Here is a 16,885-nt window from a genome sequence, read left to right on the forward strand (position 1 = left end):
TTGAACATCTCTATTAAATCTCCCCTTAACCTTCTCTGGTCTAAGGAGACCAAATTCCAGATTTTTCAGCCTCTTCACACAATTGACGTCCCTCATCCCTGGTACCATTCTGGTAAATCTGCTCAGCACCCTCTGCAAGGCCGTGACATGATTATATATTATCACATGTATAAATATATTGCATCTAACCTGTATCCATCACTGGCCAAATGTTACACTGTTTTTACGAATGCACAATCTTTTACAAGAAATTGAATGGCAGGCATTGGCCTGCAACCTGAAATTAACATAGAATCACAGAAGGAGGCCATTCAGCCCATCATGTCTGTGCCAGCTCTCTGCATAGAGTATAAAAATTGGCAAGTCATGCTGCAGCTGTACAGAACTTTAGTTAGGCCACACTTAGAATATTGTGTGCAATTCTGGTTGCCACACTACCAGAAGGACGTGGAGGCTTTGGAGAGGGTACAGAAGAGGTTTACCAGGATGTTGCCTGGTCTGGAGGGCATTAGCTATGAGGAGAGGTTGGATAAACTCGGATTGTTTTCACTGGAATGACGGAGGTGGAGGGGCGACATGATAGAGGTTTACAAAGTTATGAGCGGCATGGACAGAGTGGATAGTCAGAAGCTTTTTCCCAGGGTGGAAGAGTCAGTTACTAGGGGACATAGGTTTAAGGTGAGAGGGGCAAAGTTTAGAGGGGATGTGCGAGGCAAGTTTTTTACACAGAGGGTGGTGAGTGCCTGGAACTTGCTGCCGGGGGAGGTGGTGGAAGCAGGTACGATAGCGACGTTTAAGAGACATCTTGACAAATATATGAATAGGATGGGAATAGAGGGATACGATCCCCGGAAGTGCAGAAGGTTTTAGTTTAGGCAGGCATCAAGATCGGCGCAGACTTGGAGGGCCGAATGGCCTGTTCCTGTACTGTACTGTTCTTTGTTCTTAAGAGCAATTCACCTAGTCCTACTCCCCCGCCTTTTCCCTGTAGCCCTGCAATGTTTTTCTCTTCAGATAATTGTCCAATTCCCTTTTGAAAGCCATGATTGAACCTGCCTCCACCACACTCTCAGGCAGCGCATTCCAGATCCTAACCACTCGCCAAGTAAAAGAGTTTTTCCTCATGTTGTTGTTGCTTTTTTTTTTCCAATCACCTTAAATCGGTGTCCACTGATCCTCGATCCTTCTGCCAATGGGAACAGTTTCTCCCTATCTACTCGGTTCTGACCCCTCATGATTTTGAACACCTCTATCAAATCTCCTCTTAATCTCCTCTTCTCCCAGGAGAACAGCCCAAGCTGTTCTTATAGAGGGTGATGATATTGGCATTGCGCATGTCCTGAGGTACTACTCCCTCATCCCAGCACAGGCAAAGCAGTTCATGCAGAGCTGAAAGTATAGCAGGCTTGGCACTCTTGATGATTTCAGGGGTAATGCTGTCCTTCCCAGGGGCTTTTCCGCTGGCTAGAGAATCAATGGCATCACTGAGTTCCGATTTTGTTAGCTGTACGTCCAGCTCATCCATGACTGGCAGAGACAGGGTTGCATTGAGGGCGGTCTCAGTGACAACATTTCCCTGGAGTACAGTTCTAGGTAGTGTTCCACCCAGCAGTCCATTTGCTTGCATTGGTCAGTGATTGTGTCCCCTGATTTAGATTTGAGGGGGGCAATCTTCTTGACGGCATATCAATGCTATTTGACCTCGTCAGCAGAAGTGGTCTCTTCAGACTACTAGAAAAGATTGGATGCCCACCAAAGCTACTAAGTATCATCACCTCATTCCATGACAATATGAAAGGAACAATTCAGCAGAGCGGTGCCTCATCCGACCCCTTTCCAATCATGAGTGGCGTGAAACAGGGCTGTGTTCTCGCACCTACACTGTTTGGGATCTTCTTTTCCCTGCTGCTCTCACATGCATTCAAGTTCTCAGAAGAAGGAATTTTCCTCCACACAAGATCAGATGGCAGGTTGTTCAACCTTGCCCGTCTAAGAGCGAAGACCAAAGTACGGAAAGTCCTCATCAGGGAACTCCTCTTTGCTGACGATGCTGCATTAACATCTCACACTGAAGAGTGTCTGCAGAGACTCATCGACAGGATTGTGGCTGCCTGCAATGAATTTGGTCTAACCATCAGCCTCAAGAAAACGAACATCATGGGACAGGACGTCAGAAATTCCCCATCCATCAATATCGGCGATCACACTCTGGAAGTGGTTCAAGAGTTCACCTACCTAGGCTCAACTATCACCAGTAACCTGTCTCTCGATGCAGAATTAAACAAGCGCATGGGAAAGGCTTCCTCTGCTATGTCCAGACTGGCCAAGAGAGTGTGGGAAAATGGCACACTGACACAGAACACAAAAGTCCGAGTGTATCAGGCCTGTGTCCTCAGTACCTTGCTCTACGGCAGCGAGGCCTGGACAACGTACGTCAGCCAAGAGCGACGTCTCAATTCATTCCATCTTCGCTGCCTCTGGAAAATCCTTGGCATCAGGTAGCAGGACCGTATCTCCAACACAGAAGTCCTCGAGGCGGCCAACATCCCCAGCATATACACCCTACTGAGCCAGCGGCGCTTCAGATGGCTTGGCCATGTGAGCTGCATGGAAGATGGCAGGATCCCCAAGGACACATTGTACAGCGAGCTCGTCACTGGTATCAGACCCACCGGCCGTCCATGGCTCCGCTTTAAAGACGTCCGCAAACACGACATGAAGTCCTGTGGCATTGATCACAAGTCGTGGGAGTCAGTTGCCAGCGATCGCCAGAGCTGGCGGGCAGCCATAAAGGTGGGGCTAAAGCGTGGCGAGTCGAAGAGACTTAGCAGTTGGCAGGAAAAAAGACAGAAGCGCAAGGAGAGAGCCAACTGTGTAACAGCCCCGACAACCTGTGGAAGAGTCTGTCACTCTAGAATTGGCCTTTATCGCCACTCCAGGTGCTGCTTCACAAACCACTGACCACCTCCAGGCGCTTACCCATTGTCTCTCGAGATAAGGAGGCCAAAGAAGAAGAAGAAGATAGGCCGTCCATCGCATGGTACATTGCTCCTACCCTTATAAAACTGTGCATGGTCTGACTTAACAGCGAGCAATGTCACGGGATGCCCAACTTTTATATATATATATATATATATACACACATATATAAAATAATAAGCAAAGTTAAAACAGTTTTATGTAGCAGCTTTGTGTCCTCCTGAGCCCTCCCACTCCAGTGAGATCGGCCTCAGCTCAGGCCCTACAGCAGGAATGTGTATTCATATAACAACCTTAAGGGCAATTGAAGATGCCTAAGCACAACGCAATACAGACTAATAAATGGTTGAAGCAAAGTAAAATACTATCCTTCAAAATGACTCCCGACCTGATTTGCTTGCCTTCATTCAATGTGCTTGGTAAGTAACTTTAGTAAAGTGGGTTGAATCTGTATTAATGGTATGTTAGCCATAATGAGGTTTAAATCCAGCCCTCTGGTACGATTCCCCATTAGAACCTCTCACAGTAAAACGTTTAATGAATTATTCGCCCATCAAAAAACTCCATGACAGCACTAATTACGAGTCAATTTCCCTCTGCTTGGGTAAAATATGACGCTGGGGTTGCTCAGGGAGTGCGAAATGTCTCTTAATTTTCACGGAGAGGCTGCCAAACTTACTGCCATTTCATTTCTCAAAGCTCCCAAGCAAGATTTAACTTTCTCATTTACTTAATTATTGTACAAGACATCATTTCCAAGGACCCAGCTCTGCTGTGCTAACTTGTGTGCAGGTGATGAATGACTGCAGTGAAAACTTAATAACTTCAGCCCCTGGCAAACCACAAGATAAATACGAGGGGAACAGGCGGTGCGAGATCTCGCAGTGAGCGATGCCTCTATTGTTTGGTAAACAGCATCCAATCAACCAGCAGTCACTGGGCTGGTTGGCATTTACTCGTCGCTTCCAAAGGCCATGTTACAGCTCCCTGGCGTCAGACCTGGTGGAACTTGAGTGGGCAACCCCACTACGATCCTGCCGTACGGAGGCAGACATCCTCAGCAATATGGCCACCATACCATATCGAGATGATGGGCATGTAACACACACAGTCAGTGCTGGGACACTCAGTCCTGTTATACACACACAGTCAGTGCTGGGACACTCAGTCCTGTTATACACACACAGTCAGTGCTGGGACACTCAGTCCTGTTACACACACACAGTCAGTGCTGGGACACTCAGTCCTGTTACACACACACAGTCAGTGCTGGGACACTCAGTCCTGTTATACACACACAGTCAGTGCTGGGACAATCAGTCCTGTTATACACACACAGTCAGTGCTGGGACACTCCTGTAACACACAGTCAGTGCTGGGACACTCAGTCCTGTTATACACACACAGTCAGTGCTGGGACACTCACTCCTGTAACACACAGTCAGTGCTGGGACACTCAGTCCTGTTATACACACACAGTCAGTGCTGGGACACTCAGTCCTGTTATACACACACAGTCAGTGCTGGGTCACTCAGTCCTGTTATACACACACAGTCAGTGCTGGGACACTCAGTCTTGTTATACACAGTCAGTGCTGGGACACTCAGTCCTGTTATACACACACAGTCAGTGCTGGGACACTCAGTCCTGTTATACACACACAGTCAGTGCTGGGACACTCAGTCCTGTTATATACACACAGTCAGTGCTGGGACACTCACTCCTGTAACACACAGTCAGTGCTGGGACACTCACTCCTGTTATACACACACAGTCAGTGCTGGGACACTCAGTCCTGTTATACACACACAGTCAGTGCTGGGACACTCAGTCCTGTTATACACAGTCAGTGCTGGGACACTCAGTCCTGTAACACACAGTCAGTGCTGGGACACTCAGTCCTGTTATACACAGTCAGTGCTGGGACACTCAGTCCTGTTACACACAGTCAGTGCTGGGACACTCAGTCCTGTTATACACACACAGTCAGTGCTGGGACACTCAGTCCTGTTATACACACACAGTCAGTGCTGGACACTCAGTCCTGTTATACACAGTCAGTGCTGGGACACTCAGTCCTGTTACACACACACAGTCAGTGCTGGGACACTCAGTCCTGTTATACACACACAGTCAGTGCTGGGACACTCAGTCCTGTTATACACACACAGTCAGTGCTGGGACACTCAGTCCTGTTATATACACACAGTCAGTGCTGGGACACTCACTCCTGTAACACACAGTCAGTGCTGGGACACTCACTCCTGTTATACACACACAGTCAGTGCTGGGACACTCAGTCCTGTTATACACACACAGTCAGTGCTGGGACACTCAGTCCTGTTATACACAGTCAGTGCTGGGACACTCAGTCCTGTAACACACAGTCAGTGCTGGGACACTCAGTCCTGTTATACACAGTCAGTGCTGGGACACTCAGTCCTGTTACACACAGTCAGTGCTGGGTCACTCAGTCCGATTATACACACACAGTCAGTGCTGGGACACTCAGTCCTGTTATACACACACAGTCAGTGCTGGGACACTCAGTCCTGTTATACACAGTCAGTGCTGGGACACTCACTCCTGTTATACACACACAGTCAGTGCTGGGACACTCAGTCCTGTTATGGGCGGCACAGTGGCGCAGTGGTTAGCACCGCAGCCTCATAGCTCCAGCGACCTGGGTTCAATTCCGGGTACTGCCTGTGTGGAGTTTGCAAGTTCTCCCTGTGTCTGCGTGGGGTTCCTCCGGATGCTCCTGTTTCCTCCCACACACCAAAGACTTGCAGGTTGATAGGTAAATTGGCCATTATAAATTGCCCCTAGTATAGGTAGGTGGTAGGGAAATATAGGGACAGGTGGGGATGTGGTAGGAACATGGAATTAATGCAGGATTAGTATAAATGGGTGGTTGATGGTCGGCACAGACTCGGTGGGCCAAAGGGCCTGTTTCAGTGCTGTATCTCTAAACTAAAAACTAAACTAAAACTAAAAACTATACACACACAGTCAGTGCTGGGACACTCAGTCCTGCAACACACAGTCAGTGCTGGGACACTCAGTCCTGTAACACACAGTCAGTGCTGGGACACTCACTCCTGTAACACACAGTCAGTGCTGGGACACTCAGTCCTGTTATACACACACAGTCAGTGCTGGGACACTCAGTCCTGTTATACACACACAGTCAGTGCTGGGACACTCAGTCCTGTTATACACACACAGTCAGTGCTGGGACACTCAGTCCTGTTACACACACAGTCAGTGCTGGGACACTCAGTCCTGTTACACACACACAGTCAGTGCTGGGACACTCAGTCCTGTTATACACACACAGTCAGTGCTGGGACACTCAGTCCTGTTATACACACACAGTCTGTGCTGGGACACTCAGTCCTGTTATACACACACTGTCAGTGCTGTGACACTCAGTCCTGTTACACACACAGTCAGTGCTGGGACACTCAGTCCTGTTATACACACACAGTCTGTGCTGGGACACTCAGTCCTGTTATACACACACTGTCAGTGCTGTGACACTCAGTCCTGTTACACACACAGTCAGTCCTGTTATACACACAGTCAGTGCTGGGACTCTCAGTCCTGTTACACACACACAGTCAGTGCTGTGACACTCAGTCCTGTTACACACACAGTCAGTGCTGGGACACTCAGTCCTGTTATACACACACAGTCAGTGCTGTGACACTCAGTCCTGTTACACGCACACAGTCAGTGCTGGGACACTCAGTCCTGTTACACACACACAGTCAGTGCTGTGACACTCAGTCCTGTTACACGCACACAGTCAGTGCTGGGACATTCAGTCGTGTTACACACACACAGTCAGTGCTGGACACTCAGTCCTGTTATACACACACAGTCAGTGCTGGGACACTCAGTCCTGTTATACACACACAGTCAGTGCTGGGACACTCAGTCCTGTTATACACACACAGTCAGTGCTGGACACTCAGTCCTGTTATACACACACAGTCAGTGCTGGGACACTCAGTCCTGTTATACACACACAGTCAGTGCTGGACACTCAGTCCTGTTATACACACACAGTCAGTGCTGGACACTCAGTCCTGTTATACACACACAGTCAGTGCTGGGACACTCAGTCCTGTTATACACACACAGTCAGTGCTGGACACTCAGTCCTGTTATACACACACAGTCAGTGCTGGACACTCAGTCCTGTTATACACACACAGTCAGTGCTGGGACACTCAGTCCTGTTATACACACACAGTCAGTGCTGGACACTCAGTCCTGTTATACACACACAGTCAGTGCTGGACACTCAGTCCTGTTATACACACACAGTCAGTGCTGGACACTCAGTCCTGTTATACACACACAGTCAGTGCTGGACACTCAGTCCTGTTATACACACACAGTCAGTGCTGGACACTCAGTCCTGTTATACACACACAGTCAGTGCTGGACACTCAGTCCTGTTATACACACACAGTCAGTGCTGGACACTCAGTCCTGTTATACACACACAGTCAGTGCTGGGACACTCAGTCCTGTTATACACACACAGTCAGTGCTGGGACACTCAGTCCTGTTATACACACACTGTCAGTGCTGGACACTCAGTCCTGTTATACACACACAGTCAGTGCTGGGACACTCAGTCCTGTTATACACACACAGTCAGTGCTGGGACACTCAGTCCTGTTATACACACACAGTCAGTGCTGGGACACTCAGTCCTGTTATACACAGTCAGTGCTGGGACACTCAGTCCTGTTATACACACACAGTCAGTGCTGGACACTCAGTCCTGTTATACACACACAGTCAGTGCTGGACACTCAGTCCTGTTATACACACACAGTCAGTGCTGGGACACTCAGTCCTGTTATACACACACAGTCAGTGCTGGGACACTCAGTCCTGTTATACACAGTCAGTGCTGGGACACTCAGTCCTGTTATACACACACAGTCAGTGCTGGACACTCAGTCCTGTTATACACACACAGTCAGTGCTGGACACTCAGTCCTGTTATACACACACAGTCAGTGCTGGACACTCAGTCCTGTTATACACACACAGTCAGTGCTGGGACACTCAGTCCTGTTATACACACACAGTCAGTGCTGGACACTCAGTCCTGTTATACACACACAGTCAGTGCTGGGACATTCAGTCCTGTTATACACACACAGTCAGTGCTGGGACACTCAGTCCTGTTATACACACACAGTCAGTGCTGGACACTCAGTCCTGTTATACACACACAGTCAGTGCTGGGACACTCAGTCCTGTTATACACACACAGTCAGTGCTGGACACTCAGTCCTGTTATACACACACAGTCAGTGCTGGGACACTCAGTCCTGTTACACACACACAGTCAGTGCTGGACACTCAGTCCTGTTATACACACACAGTCAGTGCTGGGACATTCAGTCCTGTTATACACACACAGTCAGTGCTGGGACACTCAGTCCTGTTATACACACACAGTCAGTGCTGGACACTCAGTCCTGTTATACACACACAGTCAGTGCTGGGACATTCAGTCCTGTTATACACACACAGTCAGTGCTGGGACACTCAGTCCTGTTATACACACACAGTCAGTGCTGGACACTCAGTCCTGTTATACACACACAGTCAGTGCTGGGACATTCAGTCCTGTTATACACACACAGTCAGTGCTGGGACATTCAGTCCTGTTATACACACACAGTCAGTGCTGGGACACTCAGTCCTGTTATACACACACAGTCAGTGCTGGACACTCAGTCCTGTTATACACACACAGTCAGTGCTGGACACTCAGTCCTGTTATACACACAGTCAGTGCTGGACACTCAGTCCTGTTATACACACACAGTCAGTGCTGGGACATTCAGTCCTGTTATACACACACAGTCAGTGCTGGGACACTCAGTCCTGTTATACACACACAGTCAGTGCTGGACACTCAGTCCTGTTATACACACACAGTCAGTGCTGGACACTCAGTCCTGTTATACACACACAGTCAGTGCTGGGACACTCAGTCCTGTTACACACACACAGTCAGTGCTGGACACTCAGTCCTGTTATACACACACAGTCAGTGCTGGGACATTCAGTCCTGTTATACACACACAGTCAGTGCTGGGACACTCAGTCCTGTTATACACACACAGTCAGTGCTGGACACTCAGTCCTGTTATACACACACAGTCAGTGCTGGGACATTCAGTCCTGTTATACACACACAGTCAGTGCTGGGACACTCAGTCCTGTTATACACACACAGTCAGTGCTGGACACTCAGTCCTGTTATACACACACAGTCAGTGCTGGGACATTCAGTCCTGTTATACACACACAGTCAGTGCTGGGACATTCAGTCCTGTTATACACACACAGTCAGTGCTGGGACACTCAGTCCTGTTATACACACACAGTCAGTGCTGGACACTCAGTCCTGTTATACACACACAGTCAGTGCTGGACACTCAGTCCTGTTATACACACACAGTCAGTGCTGGGACACTCAGTCCTGTTTCACACACACAGTCAGTGCTGGGACACTCAGTCCTGTTATACACACACAGTCAGTGCTGGGACACTCAGTCCTGTTACACACACACAGTCAGTGCTGGGACACTCAGTCCTGTTATACACACACAGTCAGTGCTGGGACACTCAGTCCTGTTACACACACACAGTCAGTGCTGGGACATTCAGTCCTGTTATACACACACAGTCAGTGCTGGGACACTCAGTCCTGTTACACACACACAGTCAGTGCTGGACACTCAGTCCTGTTATACACACACAGTCAGTGCTGGGACACTCAGTCCTGTTACACACACACAGTCAGTGCTGGACACTCAGTCCTGTTATACACACACAGTCAGTGCTGGGACACTCAGTCCTGTTACACACACACAGTCAGTGCTGGACACTCAGCCCTGTTATACACACACAGTCAGTGCTGGGACACTCAGTCCTGTTATACACACACAGTCAGTGCTGGGACACTCAGTCCTGTTATACACACAGAGTCAGTGCTGGGACATTCAGTCCTGTTATACACACACAGTCAGTGCTGGGACACTCAGTCCTGTTATACACACACAGTCAGTGCTGGGACACTCAGTCCTGTTATACACACACAGTCAGTGCTGGGACACTCAGTCCTGTTATACACACACAGTCAGTGCTGGGACATTCAGTCCTGTTATACACACACAGTCAGTGCTGGACACTCAGTCCTGTTATACACACACAGTCAGTGCTGGGACACTCAGTCCTGTTATACACACACAGTCAGTGCTGGGACACTCAGTCCTGTTATACACACACAGTCAGTGCTGGGACACTCAGTCCTGTTATACACACACAGTCAGTGCTGGGACACTCAGTCCTGTTATACACACACAGTCAGTGCTGGGACACTCAGTCCTGTTATACACACACAGTCAGTGCTGGACACTCAGTCCTGTTATACACACACAGTCAGTGCTGGAATACTCACTCCTGTTATGTTCTTATTTTCGCATTGACTGTATCAGAAATGGGAACAGGAGTAGGCCATTCGGCCCCTCGAGCCTGCTCTGCCATTCAATAAGATCATAGCTGATCTGATTGTGTCCTCAGGTCCACTTTCCTGCCTGCCCCCATAACCCTTGACTTCTTTGTAGATCAAAAATCTATCTAACTGAGCCTTGAATATATCCAATGACCCAACCTCCACTTCTTTGTGGGGTAGAGAATTCCAAAGATTAACGACACCCGAGAAAAGAAATTCCTCCTCATTTCCACCTGAAATGGGCGACCCCTTATTCTGAAACTGTGCTCCCTACTTCTAGTTTCCAACCTTTCCTAATAAGACAACCCCTTCATCCCAGGAATCAACCTAGCGAACTTTCCCTGAACTGCCTCTAGTGCAAGAATATCCCTCCTTAAATAAGGAGACCAGAACTGTACACAATATTCTAGGTATGGTCTCACCAATGCCCTGTACAGTTGTCGCAAACCATCCTTACTTTTATACTCCATCCCCTTTATAATAAAGGCCAACATTCCAATTGCCTTTCTAATTATTTGCTGTATCTGCATGCTGATTTTTTGTGATTGATGTGTGGGGATGCCCAGATCCCTCTGTTCCATAGCATTCTGCAGTCTCTCTCTATTTAAATAATATTTTGCTTTTCTGTTCTTCCCGCCAAAGTGGACAACCTCACATTTTCCCACATTATACTCGATCTGCCAAATTTTTGCCTACTCACTTAACCTATCTATATCCCTTTGCAGACTCTATGCCCTCCTAACAACTTGCTTTTCTACTTATCTTTTTCTCAACAACATATTTGCCTACAATACACTCTGTCCCTTCATCCAAGTCATTAATATAGATCGTAAACAGTTGAGGCCCCAGCACTGTCCCGTGTAGCACTTCACAAGTTACAGTTTGCCATCCTGAAAATGACTCATTTATCCCGACTCTCTATTTCCTGTTAGTTAGCCAATCCTTTATCCATTCTAATGTATTATCCCCAACACCATTAGCTCTTATCTTGTTCAGTAATCTTTTACGCGGCACCTTATCAAATGCTTTATCCAAATACACTGCTTCTACTGGTTCCCCTTTATCTACTCTGCTTGTTACATCCTCAAAGAACTCTAATAAATTTGTCAAACACGACTTCCCTTTCATAAAATCATGCTGATACTGCCTGATTGTACTGTGATTGTCTAAATGTCTTGCTACTATTTCCTTAATAATGGACTCTAGCATTTTCCCAATGACAGATTTTAGGCTAACTGGCTTACAGTTTCCTGGTTTCTTGAATAGGGGGTGTTACATTTGGGATTTTCCAATCTTCTGGGACCTTACCAGAATTTGGGGAATTTTGGGAGATTACAACCAAATGCAACCACTGTCTCATCAGGTCCAGGGGACTTATCAGACTTTAGGCCCATTAGTTTTCCTAGTACTTCTTCTCTAGTGATAATGATTATTTTAAGTTTAAGCCCCCAGTTAAGACCTCATGTTAGTTTTACTCTGAATCTACAACAGAAACATGACAACAATAGGATGGGATATTTTTTACATCTCATTTGAGAGATTACAGTCTAAAGAACATTCTGACACACTTTTTGGAACTTCCAAAGATTTTGAGGATGTTTGAGCAATTTGAAAGATTGCTTTGTGTATCTGCAATTCGTGTTCAACTACAACTGAGTAATTTTAAAAATATGGCACTGAAGACCTATTTTGGGACAATGGGGGAATTCAACTCTAACCAAGAGGACTGGTATAACTATGAATGAAGGTTACACATTTGGCTTAAAGCTAACAAAATTGGCGAACTTAGAAATACTACATTTATATATACTGTGAACAGATGGGGCCCAAGTACTGATCCTTGTGGTACCCCACTAGTCACAGCCTGCTAACGCGAGAATGACCCGTTTATTGCTACACTCTGTTTTCTGCCTGTTAACCAATCCTTAATCCATGCCAGTATATTACCTCCTATCCCATGTGCTTTATTTTTGCTAACCAACTTCTAGCAGGGGAGCTTTATCAAAAGCTTTCTGAAAATCCAAGTATACTATGTGCACCAACTCCCCTTTATCAATTCTGTTGGTAACATCCTCGAAAAACTCCAACAGGTTCGTCAAACATGATTTCCCATTCATAAATCTACGTTGATTTTGCCCAATCAGATCATTATTATCCAACTGTCCATTTATCACGTCCTTTAAAATAGATTGTAACATTTTCCCTACTACTGATATAAATCTAACAGGTCTGTAGTTCCCTGTTTTCTCTCTCCCTCCTTTCTTAAATAGTGGGGTGACATTTGCTACCTTCCAATCTGCAGGAACTGTTCCAAAATCAATAGAATTTTGGAAGATGATTACTAATGCGTCCACTATCTCCATAGCTACCTTTTTCAACACTCTGGGATGTGGAACAGCAGGTCCTGGGGACTTATTAACCTTCAGCCCCATTAATTTCTCCAATACAACCTTCTTACTGATACTAATTTCCTTCAATTCCTCATTTTCCCTAATCTCTCGGATCTCTAATTCTGGGAGATTTCTTGTATCTTCCTCAGTGAAGACAGACACAAAGTAATCATTTAGCTTCTCTGCCATTTCTCTATTCCCCATTATAAATTCTCCTGACTCTGCCCGTAATGGACCCACATTCGTCTTAGCCTTTTTACGTACCTATAGAAGCGTTTTAATGTTTTTGCTAGTTTATGTTAATATTCCATTCTCCCTTTCTTTATCAGTTTCTTGGCCCTCCTTTGCTGTATTCAAAAATCCTCCCAATCCTCAGGTTTACTACTATTTCTGGCAACTTTATAGGCCTTTTCTTTTATTCTTATACAATGCTTAACTTCCTTTGTTAGCCATGGTTGACTGCCTTTAACATTTGGGGTTTTTGTACCTTGAAGGAATGTATAGTTGCTGTAAACTGTGTAATAATTCTTTAAAGACTATCCATTGCCTTTGTATTGTCATACCTTTTAATGTATTTTCCCAATCCACTTCAGCCAATTTGCCCCTCACCTTCATAATTTCCTTTGTTCAAATTTAACACCCTGGCCTCAGATTGAACTACCTCACTTTCAAATATAATGTAAAATTCTATCATATTATGGCCACTCATCCCTAAAGATTCTTCTACAACAAGATGATTAATTAGCCTTTTCTCATTACATAACACTAGATCTAAAATATCCTGTTCTCTGGTCAGTTTCTCAACATACTGCTCTAGAAAACCATCCTGAACACACTCCAGAAACCCGTCCTCCACAGCATTAATGCTCATTGAAAGAAATCAGTATTAGTAGAGAAATGGTGTTGGAGAAATTGATGGGATTGAGGGCCGATAAATCCCCAGGGCCTGATGGTATGCATCCCAGAGTACTTAAGGAAGTAGCCCTAGAAATAGTGGATGCATTGGTGGTCATCTTCCAAGATTCTATAGACTCTGGAACAGTTCCTACAGATTGGAGAGTAGCTAATGTAACCCCACTATTTAAAAAGGGAGGTAGAGAGAAAGCAGGGAATTATAGACCAGTCAGCCTGACGTCGGTAGTGGGGAAAATTCTAGAGTCTATTATCAAAGATTTTATAGCAGAGCACTTGGAGAACAGTGGTAGAATCGGACAGAGTCAGCATGGATTTATGAAAGGAAAATCATGCTTGACAAATCTACTAGAATTCTTTGAGGATGTAACTAGTAGAGTTGATGAGGGGGAGCCAGTGGATGTGGTTTATTTGGACTTTCAGAAGGCTTTCGACAATGTCCCACTTAAGAGATTAGCGTGTAAAATTAAAGCGCATGGGATTGGGGGTAGTGTATTGCATTGGATAGAAAATTGGTTGGTAGACAGGAAACAATGAGTTGGGATAAATGGGTCTTTTTCCGAATGGCAGGCAGTGACTAGTGGGGTACCGCAGGGATCGGTGCTAGGACCCCAGCTATTCACAATATACGTTAATGATTTAGATGAGGGAACTAAATGTAATATCTCCAAATTTGCAGATGACACAAAACTGGGTGGGTGAGTTGTGAGGAGGATACAGAGAGGTTTCAGGGTGATTTTGGACAAGTTGAGTGAGTGGGCTAAAGCATGGCAGATGCAGTATAATGTGGATAAATGTGAGGTTATCCACTTTGGTAGCAAAAACAGGAAGGCAGATTATTACCTGAACGGCTAGAAACTGAGAGAGGGAATATGCAGCGGGACCCGGGCGTTCTCGTACACCAGTTTCTGAAGGTAAGCATGCAGGTGCAACAGGCGGTAAAAAAGGCAAATGGTAGGTTGGCCTTCTTAGCAAGAGGATTCAAGTACAGAAGCAGGGATATCTTGCTGCAATTATACAGGGCCTTGGTTAGGCCACACCTGGAATATTGTGTGCAGTTTTGGTCTCCTTATCTGAAGAAGGATGTTCTTGCTATAGAGGGACTGCAGCGAAGGTTTACCAGACTGATTCCTGGGATTGCGGGACTGACGAATGAGGAGAAATTGAGTCAGTTACGATTATATTTGCTGGAGTTTCAAGAGTAAGGGGGGATCTCATAGAAACCTATAAAATTCTAACAGGAGTTGACAGGGTAGATGCAGGAAGGATGTTCCCGCCGGTGGTGGAGTCCAGAACCGGGGTCATAGTCTAAGGATACGGGGTAAACCTTTCAGGACTGAGATGAGGAGAAATGTCTTCACCCAGAGAGTGGTGAGCCTGTGGAATTTGCTACCACTGAAAGCAGTTGAGACCAAAACATTATATGCTTTCAAAAAGGAGTTAGATATAGCTCTTGGGTCTAAAGGGATCAAAGAGTATGGGGCATAGCCGGAACAGGCTACTGAGTTGGATGATCAGCTATGATCATAATGAATGGCGGAGCAGGCTCGAAGGGCCAAATGGCCTACTCCTGCTCCTATTTTCTATGTATTGGGTTTATCCAGTCTATGTGCATATTTAAGTCACTAATAATTACTGCATTACCCATGCTACATGTTTCTCTAATCTCCTGATTAATACCATGCCCTACACTATCACTACTGTTTGGTGGCCTATAAACAACTCCTACCAATGTTTGCTGTCCCCTGCTGTTTCTTAGCTCCACCCAAACAGATTCCACATTTTGTTCTTCCAATCTGAAATCCTCCCTTAGTAATGTACTGATCCCACCCCTTATTATCAGCGCAACAACACCTCTTTTTCCCATTCTTCCCAAATGTCGAATATGAAATATTAATGCCCCCTATCTATCTTAGCCCCTCACACATACACACACATACATACCCCAGTTAACCGGAAAAATAAAAGGGATTTTTGTTTATAGCCTTGTTACAAAGAAAACAAAAAAAACCCCACTTAGGCAGAATACTTGTCCTTGGTTTTGGTTTGGTGTCCCAAATGCGTAAATGTCACCGGGATCTTCCGAGAACAGTTCTTTCCAAGTGATGTTGAAGATCAGTTTGGGTAGGCTTTCCAAGTAATGCAGCTACAGAGGCTTCAGATAAGTCTTACAGCAGAAATGCAGCAACAAGGGTTTCAGTTCCCACACATTCAATATGCAGGGTTTCGTCAACTACAGTTGGAAATAGGACACAAAGTTCAGCATCTCTTCAAGATTTCAGATGGATCCATGTCCATAATTCAACTATAAGTCCTGAAAACATATTTTACCAAAATATAGGCACAGTCTCGTAAAATCAGGCAGCCAAGTTCACAGACTCAGAGTCAGAAATTTAGATTCTATTGTTGCCAGGGCAGCCACCAACCATCCAAATGCTCCCATTTCCAGTTGAAGTGCTATGCACATGGTAACCTCCAGACGGCATGCAGGAGTAGAGGAAACAGCAATGCTCCAGATTGTGGCAAATCTCCAGGTCACAGAAATGCACCCGGTCAAGGTCGTGGTAGATCTAAAGCTAGATCAGGCTCCTGGGGGTCCTCAAATGTGCATATGATTGACTTGGAAACAGAAGTTGATGTTACTGAGCAGGAAGATCAAGAGTTGTACTCAATCAGCGAACAAGAAAAACAGCATATGTAAACTGAGAGAAAAAGGGCCGACAATATAATTCCAGTGCCCACAGTAAAAATGAAAGTCGGAGAGTCACAACTTACGTTCATCAATAATACAGCCGCAGCAGTGTTTGTTATCTCTGAAGGAGAGTGCAAGAAGGCCCTAAATCACATTCCTTTACGAAAAAGTGGCATGAAACTGACTAGTTATTCCAATAACAGTATTCCCGTATTAGATGAAGGGAGTGTTAAGGTGGAATATAATGATGCATCCTATTATCTGCCATTGGTAGTAGTAGGAGGGAACAAAGTTTCCCATAAGGGAAGAAATTAGCTTAAGAAAATACATTTAAACAGGGACGAGTTATTTAC

General features: G+C 45.8%; 1 protein-coding gene across 1 annotated transcript in view; it reads right to left on the reverse strand.

The window, feature by feature from the left end:
* LOC137380812 (F-box/WD repeat-containing protein 1A-like) overlaps window positions 1-16,885 on the reverse strand; it is a 224,887-nt gene that overhangs the window by 54,096 nt on the left and 153,906 nt on the right. The window lies entirely within an intron of this gene.

This window comes from Heterodontus francisci, chromosome 20 (genome assembly GCF_036365525.1).
Source record: "Heterodontus francisci isolate sHetFra1 chromosome 20, sHetFra1.hap1, whole genome shotgun sequence".
Lineage (NCBI taxonomy): Eukaryota > Metazoa > Chordata > Chondrichthyes > Heterodontiformes > Heterodontidae > Heterodontus > Heterodontus francisci.